The 19059-nt window shown below is 32.8% G+C and overlaps 1 long non-coding RNA gene across 1 annotated transcript in view; it reads right to left on the minus strand.

Moving 5' to 3' along the window:
- The window catches only part of LOC137636849 (uncharacterized), a 32389-nt gene that overhangs the window by 6654 nt on the left and 6676 nt on the right, over positions 1 to 19059 (minus strand). Inside the window, exon 2 of the long non-coding RNA XR_011043257.1 lies at positions 5659 to 5877. This is a non-coding gene — a long non-coding RNA (uncharacterized lncRNA). The remainder of the gene's footprint in view (positions 1 to 5658; positions 5878 to 19059) is intronic.

Consider the following 19059-nt stretch of genomic DNA (forward strand, 5'->3'; position numbering starts at 1 on the left):
GAAAAATAGCCCAGTGAGGAAAGAAAATAATTGATAAAAAGGTGTCCCACCTCTAGAAAGGATCACTCCTATATTAATTGAATTTAACTGGCTGCTTATTTAAGTTTGAATAGTGTCTTTGTGTAATGACCCAAGTTATCAGAACCGGACGTACAAAATATCCAATAAAATTGCTATATATTGTACAAAAACATTTTTTTTGGACATGAGAATAGTTACAAATGGTTTCAAATTATTGGAACCAAGATACATGTCAATTTCCTTTGGTCGCTGCAACCTCACCATCTTTGTGAGCTAAGGATGGGGGGAGGGGGTTGTTAGGGGAGCCTATGAGTCTATCCGAGTCATCAGCAGGCATTGCCTGGCCCTCCTTGGTCCTAGCTTGGGTTGAGAGGGTGCTTGGGCACTGATCATATGTATATATGGTCAGTCTCTAGGGCATTGTCCTGCTCAATAGGGCTATGGCACTGTCCCTTGCTTCTGCCATTCATGAGTGTCCTTTAAACCTTTAAACCTTGACAGTGGGTTCTATAAGCTTTCAAATATGTGGCCCCATGACTATACAATAAGCTCCCACAAGACATTCGAAAGACAGAATTTAAGGCTTTCAAGAGGAAACTGAAGACTTTAATGTTTTCTAAGTGCTTCGATAATATGTGGATTTGACAATAAACACGGAGTATGATGTATGATACAATAAATACATAATAATGCATAATGACAAACAAATAATGTAGTTCCTGTAGGGTACAGTTCCCAAATGAAATAAGACCAGGAAAACAGCCCTTAATGTAAAGTAACCCAACATATCAATATGGTTGAGCAAAACTATGTATATTTGCTCAGAGCCAATACCCTTAGTAAATAAGTAAACAAAAAAATTTTCAGCACAATTCAATAAATAAATGAGGGGTTTATCAAGAACACAGAAGCTTAATTTGGAGTTACCAATGTCATTTTTTTCACGACTGATGATTTGTATCGTTTATATAAATTTGATTCCTAAGTTATAACCCCTACGACTTAACAGCGATTTATACCTGATTGCAACTTTATTACGATAATCAACAAATAATTAAGCATTCAAAAGAGATAGGACTTGATACTGCATACATACATACATACATACACAAATGTATACATACATGAACATATATCCCTAACACTCTGTTCAAATTTCTGTCCAGATAGGAGCTATCACTGTAAATGAATTCCAGCGGATATATATTCCTAAGGTTGAATTCGGTATTAAATGCCATTGTGGTTGATATTTACACACACACAATATATATATATATATATATATATATATATATATATATATATATATATATACATATCTACATATCTACATATATATATATGTATATACATATCTACATATATATACAGTATATATATATATATATATATATATATATATATATATATATATATATATATATATATATATATAAGAATGAATACGACGAAATTTCACTGCCAATTCCCTCTACGAGTTGGGACATCATTCAAATATCACGAGACTAAAAACAAAAGTCTCCACTGAACATGAAAATGAACATATGTGCCAAAACCGAAGCACAAATAGTAAGTGGGTCCTGGTTTAAATCATGGACACAAATTTCGTAGTTCGCAGATCATCATCAACCAAGATTTTGTGTACTGAAGAGAATAATCTATTACTTATAACCAGTTTTGCTTCACAAATCAATGACGAAAGTAATTTACACATGAAAGTATTTATCGTCCTTTTGGACATTCATAACAAAACAAAAAAGTAAGTTAAAACAATTATCCTTACAATTAAGTAACACCGAAGACGTGTTTCTCCGTCTTCCCACCTTGAGCTAAACTGCAAATAACGACCTTTGCTTGGCAGACCGAAAACACAGACGAGGAACCAATAGTACTTATAATAAGAGCTTTGCCATACCTAATGAGGTGATTACAGTTGTCTGTCAACTGCATTATGAACAATTTAACTAATATAATTATTTCATACAAATGAATTTGATCAGCGATGATATTTTAGGAATAAAATCGTGTTTTCATATAGGTTTTGGGACTGAATAAGTGTCCAGTGTTATAGCAATTATTTTCTGAGAGAGAGAGAGAGAGAGAGAGAGAGAGAGAGAGAGAGAGAGAGAGAGAGAGAGAGAGAGAGAGAGAGATGAAATTATTGTGAAGCCTTGGAGAGAGAGTGGCATCAAGGCTTCACAATAATTTCATCTCTCTCTCTCTCTCTCTCTCTCTCTCTCTCTCTCTCTCTCTCTCTCTCTCTCTCTCTCATAGGATAAACAGCATTTAGATAAATAGGATCTTTACTACTAAATTAATCAACCAATATAGCCGAGAATTGTATAGAAAAAATTAGGATATTTTGGAACAATTAAAATCGGGAAAATAAATCACCAGTAGGAGTAAAGGATTTCGACTGAAAAATGGATTTAAATCCACATGACTGGAAGGATTCCTTAAGGAATTCATACAAGGGGTCACCATAGCATATTCTTAGAAAAGGGTAATTTTGAGGTAAGTAGTCATTGATTAGGTCACTTCTGTGTTAAAAGGTAACAGAATGCACGGGCGAGAATAACAAGGAGTTTGAAGGATTTTGGATGTCTCAAAGACTTTTTAGTCCATCCGCGGAGACTCCATTTGCTCTTTGGTAGAGCGATTTAGTTTAAGCATTTTGAAATATCTTACGATCTTGTCGAATTCATTCTTGGACTCATTTAACCTTAGTGTTTACTGTTGCTACATCCACTGGAAATCTATTTCAAGTATTTGCTATTTTGTATGTAAAGAAATTGCCCCTTTGAATGGTGTCGTATTTTTTCAATTCCAGTTTGTGTCTGTTAGCTCTGAGCTGATTTGAATAAACTATGGTTGTTCTTTAGACTATTACAAAGTCATTCACTCACAAATTGATTGACTTCGAGAGAGAGAGAGAGAGAGAGAGAGAGAGAGAGAGAGAGGAGAGAGAGAGAGAGAGAGAGAGAGAGCTTCGATTATGTGGATTTGACAATACAAAAATCCTTCATTGTGATACGCAAAATACCTAAGAATGCATACGACAAACAGATCTTGTAGGTGCTGTAGTAGTGAGTAGGGTTCCCCTGTGTGATAGGACCTCGAAGACGTCCTTAAAGTGAAATATTGAAATTAAACAATGGAGTGCTAATTACTGTTTTTTATATATTCCAAGACTCCGCTATTATTATCAATATATAATTGTAGAAGACGTTCACTGATTCACAAAACTTAATTAGTTTAAGATGTCAATTAAATGATGAAAACTAAAAATATCTTTCCTCTTATGACACACTATTCTAAGGTATCCAAAGGACGAAGAAGAAGAATATTTATAATAAAACAATTTTCATTCAAAAATTAATTCAAAGCTTTATATTTCATATTGAATCTAAAACTTAACAATCATCACAGCATTTTGAATTCACCAATGTTCAGTATTTTTTTCTAATCTTTTAACGAAATTTTGGCATTTTAACATTTAACATTCATTGTTGTGTGATACACAAAATACTTAAGGTGAGATAAATTCACCTTGTAGGTCTCTGCGTTATGCGTGAAGTAAGTAAGTAAGTAAGTAAGTAAGTAGGTAGGTAGGTAATGAAGCAAGTAAGTAGATAAATAGGTAGGTAGGTAATGAAGTAAGTAAGTAGGTAAATAGGTAGGTAGGTAATGAAGTAAGTAGGTAAATAGGTAGGTAGGTAATGAAGTAAGTAGGTAAATAGGTAGGTAGGTAATGAAGTAAGTAGGTAAATAGGTAGGTAGGTAATGAAGTAAGTAAATAGGTAGGTTGGTAATGAAGTAAGTAAGTAGGTAAATAGGTAGGTAGGTAATGAAGTAAGTAGGTAAATAGGTAGGTTGGTAATGAAGTAAGTAGGTAAATAGGTAGGTTGGTAATGAAGTAAGTAGGTAAATAGGTAGGTTGGTAATGAAGTAAGTAAGTAGGTAAGTAAGTAAGTAAGTAAGTAAGTAAGTAGGAAGGTAAGCAAGCAAGCAAGCGAGTAGATAATACATTTGACGAAATCTAAAGTACATTCTTCAGTTTCATAATCACCAGCATAATGTCCACACATTCTGCTATTTCTAATTCTGAATATTTGCTCACCTTACATAAAAGGACACAATTTGGTAGTAGGCTGACTGATCACAGCAAAAAAAAAAAAAAAAAAAAAAAAAAAAAAAAAAATAGTTGCTATACGCAAAATGACACAGTCGGAGGTAACACGAATACATTTGCGTATCAAATATTGAACATTTAATCTCGCTTCTTCCTTTACGGGAAAAAAAATTCCCTTTTAACTAAAAGTTTCTTTGTAGGCCTACAGTTCACAGCCAGACAACACTAGTCTGTCTTTCCTGTTTCCAGCAAAAGTGGACGAAAGTGTTTATCCCCAAATTGGCCAAGTAAAAACAAACAAAAGGGTTTCTATACTTTGCTGTTAAACATCATATGATACGCCACGGTTGATCAACAAAACCAACAAAACGAACATACTAAAAGTTGGTAAATATTCCCAGTAAAAAGTAATTTCCAATTTTTTCCAACATCCTAAATGTTCCTTAAAATGCTTAGTAAGTAGTTGTTGTTGTTGTTGCTGTTGTTGTTGTTAAGCTAAAAATGTGGAGACAAGCACATGAAGATCAAGGCATATATCCCTAACACTTAGTTCAAGTCTGTGCCCAGCCAGAAGCCATTATCATAAATGAATTCTTGCTTGAAGGTCCACTCAGGAGCACTATTCTATCAAATTTCTCTTCCTGTTGTTTTGTTAAAGTTTTTATAGCATATACATTTATTCTAATATTGTTACTGTACTCTAAATATTTTAGATAAGCAGAAAAAAGATAATTTAATGGATGGTAGAAGGAAGACAGGGTGCAGTGAAACTGGGCTTGGATGACATCAAGAAAGTTGGATCTTGCATTTAAGAGTCAAATTAACAAATAGAGATATGGATTCAGAAATTAACTATACAAATAGAAGGGGATCAGTGCAAAGGTTAAAGGAAGGTTTAATAGAAGTGACATTAGATCTGCAATGGATTTGGGAGACTGACACACTAGTGATTTCGAAGGCACAAGATAGGAAAACGGAATTGGTAAAAATATGAATGTTGAAATGGATGTGCAGAGTTAAAAATTAATATAAGGGGTCAAGTGGATGTTGTGGGAGTTACTTACGTATTGAGAGAGCCGTTTCATAAAGTGAGAAAAGTGTGGCAAAAGTTTGGATAAAGTTAATAAACGTGAAAAAAGTGGCTGTGCTGATATTCTGGGAAGTACTAGTCGAAATGTTTGTGAAATCGTGAGAATGAAAACGTGAGAAGAGACAAAATCCTGGATGAAATTGGAATAACATCTTTTATACTACAAGCAAAAAATGTATCCTATTGGTAGGAAAAGCACAGAATACTGGAATAAAAAATACACTTGGTCTTTAAACACTGGACAAAGGATGTACATTGGGACTGGCAGGAAGAATTTAACCAAAACACTTTGAAATTTAGTATTAAAAAGTTATTTAAAGATTGAATGATCCTCCAACAGCCTAAAAAGCAGGAAGGTTCGATTTTGAATGTTCTCATACACTCAAAAAAATATCTTATTTAGTTAACCACTAACCTATAATTAATGCAGTGTGTATCTACAGCTTGGTTGTTGCTGAGAGAACGGAAAGAGAGAGGAAGGGCCAGCTATGATTGCCCAACCTTTTTGGGATATGGCTCCTGCATGATCATTATTATTATCTTGCTCTAGAGTATTGTGGTCTTCAGAAGGGCATTTGAGATAAGGCCCCGAAAGATTCTCATCTTCTATCTTCTTGACTAGTGTGTCCAACCTCTGAAAAAAGAAAATGAATTAATATTCTAGTAAATTTATCCATCATTGTATTCAGTCAATCCAGAGAGAGAGAGAGAGAGAGAGAGAGAGAGAGAGAGAGAGAGAGAGAGAGAGAGAGAGAGAGAGAGAAGAGCTTTGTTACAGCATCAGTAACTGAATGATTATTAAAAATAAAAAATTAGGAAACAAATGCACCAGGAAACTCATTTCCCAAAATCAAACTTTAAAGTTATTTTATCTTTTTATAACTTTTTTACTATTACAACAACAAGCAGGTTTCCTGTTCCTTGTTGATCACAAGGTGCAGGGCTCTTCAATTTCTAGAAAGTTCATTGTCAATAGTTACCTCGTATATAAAAATTTGATAAGTATCATATTGTATCCTAAGTAGAAGGAATAAAATCTTGTTTAAAAAGCTCTATACATAAACTACCAATGAGTTAAATAGAAGTATGAGTTATATAAAGCATCGAAATTTTAAATGTTAGGGATTAGATTTGTGAATTGATACGAACGAAAACCTAAATAAGGCTATATTAAACAAGCATGGGAGAGAATTTGGTATTGATATTGAATATATGGAGAAGGATTGGTAATAAAAACACGGGTTTAAAATTCAGGTCAACATCCAAAAATACCTCGGTAATGTTGCTCCCAAACTCTAGTAAAAAGGACATTTTAACATCTCTCTCTCTCCTCCTCTCTCTCTCTCTCTCTCTCTCTCTCTCTCTCTCTCTCTCTCTCTCTCTCTCTCTCTCTCGAACTGTTTGATATGGGGAAGGGTTCGAGGACTGCAAAATGTTTTTGGATTTAATTCCAGTACAAAATCATGAAATTTTGCATTATTTTGTTTTCGAAGGGAATCTCTCTCTCTCTCTCTCTCTCTCTCTCTCTCTCTCTCTCTCTCTCTCTCTCTCTCTCTGTTGAATATGGGGAACGGTTCGAGGACTGCAAACTGTTTTTAGATTTAATTCCAGTACAAAATCATGAAAAGTTGCATTATCTAGCTTTCGAACCATCTCTCTCTCTCTCTCTCTCTCTCTCTCTCTCTCTCTCTCTCTCTCTCTCTCTCTCTCTCTCTCTCTCTAACTGTTAAATTAGGGAAAGGTTTGAGGACTGCGAACTGTTTTTTTTATATACTTCAGGACAAAACCATGAAAATTTGAATTGTTTAACTTTCGAAGGGACTATTCTCTCTCTCTCTCTCTCTCTCTCTCTCTCTCTCTCTCTCTCTCTCTCTCTCTCTCTCTCTCTCTCTCTCTCGTTTTCTAGATGACCATCTGGGTAGGTTCAGTTACTATTCCCCTACCTTACGTAGGCCACAGGCATTGCCGGCCAACAAAAGACTATCAAATTATACATCTCTTTAACCATCTCCTTAACCTATAACGTCCACCTATGAAAGCGAGAACTGTATTATCAATCATATTTTGGAATTTTGAACTCATGAAAATGGGTATAAAGATGAATATCGCGATTAGCTTGACTGGGACACTAGAAATCTTAAGAGTTAATTATTGACAAACGATATAGAGTTATGTTGAGGTCACTTAATGAGGCAACACAATAGGAGAGAAATGTGGGAGTTAACAGATTAAAATATATATATATGTATATATATATATATATATATATATATATATATATATATATATATATATATGAGAGAGAGAGAGAGAGAGAGAGAGAGAGAGAGAGAGAGAGAGAGAGAGAGAGAGAGAGAGAGAGAGAGAGAGAGAGAGAGAGGTTATATAATAAGTATCAATGCAACCTAAACAAACTTATCATTAACTGGTATTTAACGACTTCATTCATCGTCAAACCAAAGCAACTATGTAACAGAAAATTCAAACTGCTACAGACAGATACTCAAACACTTTCAATTGTTTCTTGCACCCAATCTTAGGTTTCCTAGATAGTGCAAGTGACTATTAATACCTTAACCTTGATCAAATTTCCTTAAATTCCAGCTCAAATAAAACTTCGTTCTTTGAAATAGATTAAAAACTCGAAAATATCTTGGAAAAGTAACCGAATTATATGATTTAATCCAAGAGTTCTTGGTGGGAATGTCAAAATTTCCCTAACGTTTTGCCTAAATACATTCCAGTGATATGGAGTCTTTGATATGCGAAGCACGAGTATACTTAATACACGTATGTGTTTTCAAAGACATTTAAAATCGGTGAATTTGATGTTAAAGAATATATTTGACTAGACTTGGTTCGATGGAGGTATTTGAAGAGAAAACACGTAAAGATATTAAGTGGAGTTTGTTACAAAGGGAAATTCATGGAAGTAATATACAGCCATGGAAGGCCTATTAGGAAGGAAGAAGCGGTAACAGATATGGATAAGTTATATAGTCTTTTAAATGGTCTAATGGGAGATGTTCAAGAAGAAAGGATCCCTGGTGATAAATAGCTAGAAATTCTAAAAGCAAATTATTAAATACAATTGGATGTTTTGCGGATATTCAGATTGGTGTTAAACCAGACCCACAAATATGATTAGAGTTTTGATGATGAAGTCATCAGGATATTTTAAGGGGTCTAAAAACCAAATCGTTTATTTTATCTAATGGTAATATCTAAACTAATTGGAGTAGAATACTTTCATAGTCTTACTGATATTTCAAAAATTGTAATTACTATTGTTGACTTTTGTGTAAATATCCAAAATTTGAGACAGTGGCTACAGCCACACCCATTCTGAAATGATCTCGATTATCAGGACTTTCGTACATACAAACCTATTTAGAATCTATCCTTCGTGGCAAGAGGGCTAGAATATATCATTCTTGAACTATTACTTTATCCTTTGGGAAGTATGAAACACTACCGGATAACCAGTCAACATAGACAATTATATTCTTCAGAGAAAACTATAAGCAGTATTTAAAATATGATTTACTTGCAATAGTGGACGACGAGAAGTGTAACTGTTTTCTGGGTCCTATCACACAAATATTGCGCATTACAGAACATAGAAGATTAGTTTGTTATATGTATTCTTTAGTATATGAAAGATGAAAACGTATTAATTGGACGTTTGATGGCTGTTTTTCCGGTCCTGTACAGGAGGGGAACCCTACTCTCTACAGGACTTCCACGGTTGTTATATCAACAACAACAACAACAACAACAAATGCAGCCGTTTCTATTCCACTGCAGAACAAATACATCAGACATCAATTAATGTCTGGGGTTTGGCCACAGCCTTTTCCTCAGCACGCTGACCAATTGTGGATTGGTGATGGTGGGAGACTTTGGTCAGATCCTTCACAGCAAACTAACCTAGTATGGGTGGCTCTGCCTAGTACAATTTTTTTCATCATGGCGGTATGCAAACCCTTTCACCACATCAAGATAACCCCACTCAGAAATGGTATAAATGTTATTAACATCTCAACAAAGACTTCGAATTAAAACAACAGAAGTACTGGTCCTTCAAAACTACCCTTAGAAAAGTCAAAATACTTTCATTGCTGATTATTGTAGATCAATTAAAGTAATATATTTCCTTACACAGAAAATAGCTTAATGTCAATTATCAAACTATTTATAAACACTACCATTTCCCACAGTCATAAAATTAACAAATATCTAAACTAAAAGATGAAATGTAGTACAAACATGAAAAGTTTATAGTCACGCCTTCAATTCAAGTTGCTTAGTCCACGAAGTATTAAGGACAGTATTGACGCTTTTTGCAATCTTGTTGATCACTAATACCTAGTTTTGTCTCATCAAAATGACATTGCCTTCGGAAATTTCCACATGAAACAATATATTTATTATTTCAAAAGTTGATACATTTAAAATAAAATTAAGTTATTACATTTACATTAAACAAAATAAGCAATATTAATTCCAGTTTAAAAAAAAAAACGAAGAACAAATCTATTGAAAAACACTTTCGCCGGACTGGTCTTAAAACAAAGAACCAAAACGCCCCACCACCAATTGCAATGATTGTTAAGTTATTAACAAACGAACCGAGTAAGCCTGTTCACTAGTGAATGACAGAAAACTATTAATGATAGTTTAATATGAATTAAGTCGTATCAATAAATGCTCTCCCAAACATATTTCCTCATATATATCAGAATTACACAGGAAATTCGTCCTAACTTCTTACGATTCTGCAACCAACATATGAAAACAGAAGTTAAATATATCGAAGCAAATAAAGAGGAAATAAATACTAAGCCTAAATCATGGCTCGGTTTCAAAACGAAAGTATTGGATAATAAACTTTGTGTTTTATGCAAAATACATTAAAATATATATACGATAAACTGACTTTGTAGGGCCAGAAAAACAGACAGTAAAGTAAATGTAAAGTAAAGTTCATGTATGGGCCCAACTGTATGGCAAGTTATTCACAATAGCTGGCTAAATAGATTTATGCATTTCTTTAGGAAAAGCCGTGATTAATAATAATAATAATAATAATAATAATAATAATAATAATAATAATAATAATAATAATAATAACGAGCAAATTGAGCAACTCCTGCAAGACTGCCCATATCACCTAGAAACACAAGCATGATTGAACAAAAACGTATTTTCTCTAAAGTTTATAAATAGTAATTTTGAATCATTCTTTACCACAATTTAAGATGTAAACAATAAATTAAAATTAGATTAAAATTATGATTGTTGAAACATCTCCACTCATTTTAATATGGTTACAAAACAGAACTGATCCTTCATAACCACTACTAAAGTCAAAATATTTATGCTAGTAATTATTAGAGAGAAAATCAGGCCTTTGTGTGTGTATGTAATAAAATTAATTAATGTAAAACAAATTCAACTTTTTACCTTGATAATGAAGGAAGACTTAGTATCAATTACTGAATAAGGCTTTCCATTTGCAGATTAAAAACTGATTTTTTGAAAATTCACTGACAAGTAGTAGACCGGTCCTCTTAAACGAAGAACAAATATGCAGAAAACCAGTTCTGTCTGGTTGGTCGAAAAATAGGCAAGGAACCCCATCCCCCTTACGGTAAGAGTTAATTAGGCATTAACTAATGAGGTAATTAAACGTCTGCTATTGGAATATGAGAAAAAAAAACACGATTTTCATACCAAGTAAATCGTTTCTATAAAGGTTTTCCAAAGAATACTTTCTAAAAACTTGAATAAAAAGTCGTGTTCCTACTTGGGCTTTTATCACAGCAATTTCCTACTTTGATTTAGACTTAATTTCAATGTATTAGTGGTATGGAGAGTCCATTAAAGATCAAAATTAAGTCTTTATTCTACCAACTACTTCTGTGTAAGTGTATGTTATGAGATGACATGAGGCTGACTTAATCTAAACTTACAAATAACTTATATCTTGGGATACACTTCCGAATATTTAATATTTCAATGGATTTGATGCTGAGAGAGAGAGAGAGAGAGAGAGAGAGAGAGAGAGAGAGAGAGAGAGAGAGAGAGAGAGAGAGAGAGAGAGAGAGAGAGAGAGAGAGAGTTATATAATAAGTGTTAATACAACCTTTACAAACTAATAAATCTTATTCCTTGAAAAGGACGCAAGAATAGATAAAGAAAAGTAACTGATTTAAAGAAAGATTTTTTGATATTGTACAAAAATTCCTAATAAATATTTTGCTTAAATACATTCCAGTGATATTGAATCTATGATATACGAGAGACAAGTATACTCAATACACTTATGGGAGTTTAATAACATTCAAAATCGATGGATTTGCTAGTAACGAATATGTTTTACTAGACTTGTTTCACTGAGAGAAAAAAACGTCGAGGTTAAGTGGAGTTTGTTACAAAATGACTGATGAAGATAATGAGTGCCAAGCAGGATTTACAGGAGGAGGTAGGATAGAAGGAATACACAGCCATAAAGGGCCTATTAAGAAGGAAGCAGCAGCAATAGACATAAGCTATATAGTCTTCTAAATGATCTAATGGGGAATGTTAAAGAAAAAGGCTCCCATGTGTGCACAGTGACAAAGAACTAGTTGATAAATTTTTAGAAATTCCAAAAAGCAAAATATAAAAAAAGGCAATTGGATGTTTTGCGGATATTCAAATTCAGATTGGTGTTAAACCAGACCCAAAAATATGATTAGAGTTTTAATGATGAAGTCATCAGGATTTTTTAAGAGGTCTAAAAAACAAATCGTGTGATTTATCTGATGGTAATATCTAAACTAATTAGAGTAGAATACTTTCACAGTCTTACTGATATTTCAAGAATTTTAGTTACTACTATTGACTTTTGTGTAAATATCCAAAATCTGAGACAGTGGCTACAGCCACAGCCATTCTGAAAAGTGCTCTCAATCATCAGGACTTTAGCATCTATCCCTCATGGCAAAAGTGCTAAAATACAGCTTTCTTGAACTGCTCATTTGTTATTTGGGCAGTATGAAACATTGCCAGATAACCAGTCAGCATACAGACAATTATATTCTTCAGAGAAAACTATATGCAGAATTGTAAATATGATTTACTTGCAATAGTGGACAACGACAGGTGTGACTGTTTTTCGGGTCCTATCACACAAATATTACTCATTACAGGACCTAGAAGATTAGTTTGTTATATATATTCTTTAGTATATGAAAGTGTATTAGTTTGACGTTTGACGGCTGTTTTTCCGGTCCCCTATAGCAGGGGAACCCCACTCTCTACAGGACCTCCACTGTCATTTTATCTTGTTCGTTCAGAGTATGGAACATTGCATATCACGTATTGCTCATTTACTGTTAGATCGTCACTCAAAAGGACTCGCAGGATAAGAAAGTCTTCAGTTTTCTCTTGAAAGCTTTAATGTCTCCATTCTTTCTGGTGTCTAATGGGCAATTGACAGCCCATGGCAAAGACATGGCATCTAGATAGATATTTTCCAAATTAACCTTTATCTGGTGTGGATCATTGATGCAAGCCAATCTGAATTAGGACATTTTCTTTAACCTACTTTGATGCTGTAACCAATATATGAAAAGTAATAGAATAATAAATAATATCTCAATGAAAATAAAACTGAAATACAAAACCCAAATCGTACCTCATTTTTTAAAACGAAAGCATTAAAAGTTCACCTATTGGACAAATTATACTGTAAGGCCACTTACGGTAACCAGACTTTGAACCACAAAAATAAACATTATTATAAACAAGACAATTTATGTTTTAGGAAAAAAAACCCGATTGTTGCAAGATGAGCAACACATCACAGGAAGAGTCTCGCCTTCAATTAAAGTGTCTTATTCCACGAAGTATTAAAGACAACATTGACGCTTTTTGCAATCTTGTTGATCACTAATAATCAGTTTTGTTTCCTCAAAATAACATTACCTTCGGAAATTTCTACATGAAACTATTCACCTTTTATTGATTAAAATTCAATGCATGCAAAACAAAATTAGCTTATTGCCTTTACATAACTAAATAAGGCTTCATATTTTTAGATTTAAAACCAATTTAAATAAAAACACTAACAACAAGTAAGGCCATGTTCTTAACGAAGAGCAAATATGTTGAAAACCACTTTTGTCTGACTGGTCGAAAAACAGATTAGGGACCTCTCCACCTCTTACAGTAAGAGTTTAGTCATTGATTACGCCGCCTGCACACTAGTGATTGATAGAAAAAAATATTGATGAAAGTTTAATACTAAAGACGTATCAAATGCTTTCCCAAAAAGATTTTGTCAAGAAATTTGTCCTAACTTCTTACGATTCTGCCAAAACCAACACGTGAAAACCGATAGGAAATATCTACATGTAAATAAATCTAGGATAAATACTAAATTAAATACTACCCGTTTCAAAACGAAAGCATTTGGCAATAAACACTACATGTGTTGTGCGATATAAGAAAAACCTTAGAATGTACACGATGAACTGACATTGTAGCCTTAGGCCCTGTGTGACAGGACCAGAAAAACAGCCCTCTACGTAAAGTTCATGTATGGACCCTACTGTGTGAGAAGCCATTTACTGTCGCTGGATAAATACATTCTCACCACACACAAATAAAAACATTACTCATACACAAGATACATTAATATTATCATTTAGTAAAAGTCATGATTATTGCCAGATGAGCAACTCATACAAGAGTGTCTATGTCACCTAGAAAGGCAAAAATTATGTAAAAAAGTAGTAATTTGGAATTTGATACTTAAATTGTAACTTTGATTAAAGATTCCCACTGCTGTGTGACGTTACAGTCTACATTACACGATTGTGAAACCAATGCTCTCAACCATTTTGAGTCGTTCTTTACCACAATTTCAAATGTGAACAATTAAGTCATTAAAAATATGTACTCCGTCAGATTATAATTATAATTGTTGTAGCATCTCCACTCATTTTATCATGGTTAAAAAAACCAGAACTGATCCTTTATAATCACTACAAAAGTCAAAATATTTGTGCTTATAATTATTAGAGAGAAAATCAGGCCTTCGATTTAAATTGCCCAATCCATAAAGTATTAAAGAAAGCAACGACATTTTATGCAATCATGGCATCACTAATAAACCTTTTTTTATATATATATAAATATGATACTCTCGCAAATAAAGTAATCAATTAGTAATAAAATTAATTAATGCAAAAGAAATTCAACTTTTTACCTTAATACTAAACGAAGATTTGGTATCAATTACTAAATAAGGCTTCCAATTTTCAGATTAAAAACAGATTTTGTGGAAATTCACTGACAACGAGTAGGTCTGTCCTTGTAACGAAGAGCAAATATGCAGAAAACAAGTTCTGTCTGGATAGTCAAAAAACAGGCAAGGACACCCACCCCCAAGTTCAACTTACGGTAATAGTTTAGTCAATAACTAAAGAGGTAATTATTGATGATAGTTTAGTACAAAATAGTTTCAATAAAGGTTTGAAGAAAAAAAAAAACGAAATAAAAGAGCTGCTCCTACTTACGCTTTTATCACGGCAATTTCCTGTTTTAATTTAAACTTAATTTCAATGTATTTGTGGTATAGAGTCCCTAAGATCAAAACTAAGCCTTATTATTATTATTATTATTATTATTATTATTATTATTATTATTATTATTATTATTATTATTATTATTATTATTATTATTATTATTATTACGTGCTAAGCTACAACCCTAGTTGAAAAAGCAGGATATGCTATAATCCCAGGGGCTCCAACAGGGAAAGTAACCCAGTGATGAAAAGGAAACAGGGGAAAATAAAATATTTTGAGAACAGTAACAACATCAAAATAAAACCTTCCTATATAATCTATACACACTTAAACAAAACTAGAGATAGAATAGTGTGCCCGAATGTACCCTCAAGCAACTTCTACCAACCACTTCTGTGTAATTGTATGTGCTGAGATGACATGAGGCTGACTTAATCTAAACTTAAAAATAATTTATATCTTGGGATACACTTCCAAATATTTAATATTTCAATGGATTTGTTGCTGAGAGAGAGAGAGAGAGAGAGAGAGAGAGAGAGAGAGAGAGAGAGAGAGAGATCCTTTAGTGCTGTAGTGAGTAAGGTTACTTACAAGTACAAGTAATAAGATCACGAAACCAGCCCTTAAAGTTTAAGTTTAATATTCATATCAAACAATTGCTGATTAATGATTTTCTTTATCTATCAAGACCCCGATATCACTAATTAACAAAATGTCATTAATTTGATATGTCAAAACCAATTAAATGATAAAAACTAAATGAAAGGTGAAACCGGGCTTGGGTGACACAGAGTATTGGATCATGGAAGTATCTAGAATCAAATTGACAAATAGAGATATGGACTCAGAAATTAACTATACTAATAGAAGGGGATCAGTGCAAATGTTAAAGGAAGGCTTAATAGAAGTGACATGTCTGCAACGGTTTTGGGAGACTGACACATTAGTGATTTCGAAGGCCCAAGACAGAAAAATGGAAATGGTAGAAATATGAATGTTGAAATGGATGTGCAGAGTAATGAGAAGAGACAGGATAAGATATTTCATTATAGACCCAGTCAAAATTGTATGGTGTTAAAGGCTCAGTTAAAAAGACTAAGTGCTTTTGGTCAAGTTTTGCAAATAGAAATGATCAAAATCATGGAGACGAAGAAAGAAAGAAAGAAAGAAAGAAAGAAAGAAAGAAAGGAGAAGGAAGAAAGACAGAAAGGAGAAGGAAGAAAGAAAGAAAGGAAGGAAGGAGGACAGTATGTTAAAAAGGAAGAACATTTTAGTTGTTGTTTAAAAAGTGCAAAGAAGACAAGATTAAAATTAATATAAGTGGGCTTATGTAAGTAGTGGAAGTTAGTTACATATTGAGAGGGAAATATTATAAACTGAGAACAGAGAAAAAAAGTTTGGATAAAGTTTATAAACGTGAAAAAAAAGGAGGCTGTGTTGATATTTACTCGTCAATGATAGCATTCCATATTTCTGAAACACTATAAAAGTATTTTACTCCAATTACTTTAGATATTGCCATAAGATAAATTACACGATTTCATTCTTACCCCCTTTAGAAATCCTGTTGACTTCTTCATTAAAACAGGATGACAGAAAACTCTCAATCATAATTAAAACTCTATTATCTTATTTGTGTGTTTGGTTTAACCCTTTCACCACATCAGGATATTCCCACTCAGAAATGGTATAACTGTTATTAACATCTCAACAAAGACTTCGAATTAAAACAACAGAAGTACTGGTCCTTCATAACTACCCTTAGCAAAGTCAAAATCATTTCATTGCTGATTATTGTAGATCAATTAAAGTAATATATTTCCTTAATTAGAAAATAGCTTAATGTCAAGTACCAACCTATTTATAAACACTACCATTTCCCACAATCGCAAAATTGACTAAAATCTAAACTAAAAGATGAAATGTAGTACACACATATAAAAAGTTTATAATCACGCCTTCGATTCAAGTTGCTTAGTCCACGAAGTATCAAGGACAGTAGCCTATTGACGCTTTTTGCAATCTTGTTGATCACTAATAACTAGTTTTTTTTCATCAAAATTATATTGCCTTCGGAAATGTCCACATGAAACTATATTTCATTTATCAATTCAAAAGTTAATACATTTGAAATGAAATTAAGTTATTAAATTTACATTAAACTAAATAAGCAATATTAATTTCAGATTAAAAACAACTAAGAACAAATCTATTGAAAACCACTTTTGCCGGACTGGTCTTAAAACAGACTAAGAACCAAAACACCCCACCACCAATTGCAATGATTGTTTAGTTATTAACTAAAGAACCGAGTAAGCCTTTTCACTAGTGAATGACAGAAAAATATTAATGATAGCTTAATATGAATTCATTCGTATCAATAAATGCTCTCCCAAACATATTTCCTCATATATATCAGAATTACACAAGAAATTCGTCGATACTTCTTACGATTCTGCAACCAACATATGAAAACAGAAGTTAAATATCTCGAAGCAAAGAAAGAGGAAATAAATACTAAGCCTAAATCATGGCCCGGTTTCAAAACGAAAGCATTGGAAAATAAACAATAATTGTGTTTTATGCAAAATACATTAGAATATGCATACGATAAACTGACTTTGTAGGGCCAGAAAAACAGACAGTAAAGTAAATGTAAAGTAAAGTTCATGTATGGGCCCAACTGTATGGCAAGTTATTCACAATATCTGGCTAAATAGATTTATGCATTTCTTTAGGAAAAGCCGTGATTAATAATAATAATAATAATAATAATAATAATAATGATAATAATAATAATAACAATAATAATAATAATAATAATAATAATAATAATAATAATAATGATGATGAACAAGTTGAGCAACTCCAGCAAGACTGCCCATATCACCTAGAAACACAAGCATGATTGAACAAAAATGTATTTTCTCTAAAGTTTATAAATAGTGATTTTGAATCATTCTTTACCACAATTTAAGATGTAAACAATAAATTAAAATCAGATTAAAATTATGATTGTTGAAGCATCTCCACTCATTTTAACATGGTTACAAAACAGAACTGATCCTTCATAACCACTACTAAAGTCAAAATATTTATGCTAGTAATTATTAGAGAGAAAATCAGGCCTTTGTGTGTGTATGTAATAAAATTAATTAATGTAAAACAAATTCAACTTTTTACCTTGATAATGAAGGAAGACTTAGTATCAATTACTGAATAAGGCTTTTAATTTACAGATTAAAAACTGATTTTTTTGAAAATTCACTGACAAGGAGTAGTAGACCGGTCCTCTTAAACGAAGAACAAATATGCAGAAAACCATTTCTGTCTAGTTGGTCGAAAAATAGGCAAGGGACCCCAACCCCCTTACGGTAAGAGTTAATTAGTCATTAACTAATAAGGTTATTAAACGTCTGCTATTGGAATATGAGAAAAAACACGAGTTTCATACAAAATAAATCGTTTTTATAAAGGTTTTCCAAAAATTATTTTCTAAAAACTTAAATAAAAAGCCGTGTCCCTACTTGGGCTTTTATCACGGCAATTTCCTACTTTGATTTAAACTGAATTTCAATGCATTGGTGGTATAGAGTCCCTTAAAGATCAAAATTAAGCCTCTTATTCTACCAAACACTTCTGTGTAAGTGCACGCGCTGAGATGACATGAGGCTGACTTAGTATAAACTTACAAATAACTTATATCTTGGGATACACTTCCGAATATTTAATATTTCAGTGGATTTTATGCTGAGAGAGAGAGAGAGAGAGAGAGAGAGAGAGAGAGAGAGAGAGAGAGAGTTATATAATAAGTGTTAATGCAACCTTTACAAACTAATAAATCTTATTCTTTGAAAAGGACGCAAGAATAGATAAAGAAAAGTAACTGATTTAAAGAAAGATTTTTTTATGTCTTTTTAAAAAGATTCCTAATAAATATCTTGCTTAAATACATTTCAGTGATATCGAATCTATGATATACGAGAGACAAGTATCCTCAATACACTTATTGGTGTTCAAAGACATTCAAATTATATGGTTTTGCTGGTAAAGAATATATTTTACTAGACTTATTGCAATGAGAGAAAAAAACGTCGAGGTTAAGTGGAGTTTGTTACAAAGTGAATGATGAAGATAATGAGTGCCAAGCATGATTTACAGGAGGAGGTAGTATAGTAGGAATACACAGCCATAAAGGGCCTATTAAGAAGGAAGCACCAGCAACATAGGAATAA

The sequence above is a fragment of the Palaemon carinicauda genome, unplaced genomic scaffold (assembly GCF_036898095.1).
Source record: "Palaemon carinicauda isolate YSFRI2023 unplaced genomic scaffold, ASM3689809v2 scaffold409, whole genome shotgun sequence".
Lineage (NCBI taxonomy): Eukaryota > Metazoa > Arthropoda > Malacostraca > Decapoda > Palaemonidae > Palaemon > Palaemon carinicauda.